The sequence below is a fragment of the Pongo pygmaeus genome, chromosome 17 (genome assembly GCF_028885625.2).
Source record: "Pongo pygmaeus isolate AG05252 chromosome 17, NHGRI_mPonPyg2-v2.0_pri, whole genome shotgun sequence".
Classification (NCBI taxonomy): Eukaryota; Metazoa; Chordata; class Mammalia; order Primates; family Hominidae; genus Pongo; species Pongo pygmaeus.
This window is the reverse complement of record NC_072390.2, coordinates 22,277,464-22,278,239: the sequence shown is the minus strand read 5'-3', so window position 1 is coordinate 22,278,239 and position 776 is coordinate 22,277,464.

The window sequence follows — 776 nt, the reverse complement described above, 5'->3', positions numbered from 1 at the left end:
CTAAGTGACCATCAACCAATGAGTGGATAAAGAAAATGTGGTATATTCATCACGGAGTACTACTCTTTAGCCATAAAAAGGAATGAAATAATGTCTTTTGCAGCAACTTGGATGGAGCCAGAGGCCATTATTCTAAGTAAAGTAACTCAGAAATGGAAAACCAAATATTGTACCTCTCACGTACAAGTGGGAGCTAAGCTATGAGGGCTCAAAGGCATAAGAATGATATAATGGACTTTAGCAGGCCAGGCACAGTGGCTCACACCTGTAATCCCAGCACTTTGGGGTGTCAAGGTGGGTGGATCACTTGAGGCCAGGAGTTCGAGACCAGCCTGGCCAACATGGTGAAACCCCGTCTCTACAAAAAAAAAAAAAAAAAAAAAAATTAGCTGGATGTGGCGGCATGTGCTTGTAGTCCCACCTACTAGGGAGGGTGAGGCACAAGAATCACCCAGGAGGTGGAGGTTGCAGTGAGCCAAGATTGCGCCACTGCACTCCAGCCTAGGCAACAAAACAAGACTCCATCTCAGGGTTAAAAAAAAAAAAAAAAAGAATGATATAATGGACTTTGAGGACTTAGCCAGGGAGGTTTGGAGAGGGTGAGGAATAAAACACTACATGTTGATTATAACATAGACTGCTTGGATGATGGGTGCACTAAAATCTCAGAAATCACCACTGAAGAACTTCTCCAGGTAACCAAAAACCACCTGTACCCCAAAAACCATTGAAATAAAAATTTTTTTTTTTTTTTTTTTTTTTTTTTTTTTTAATTT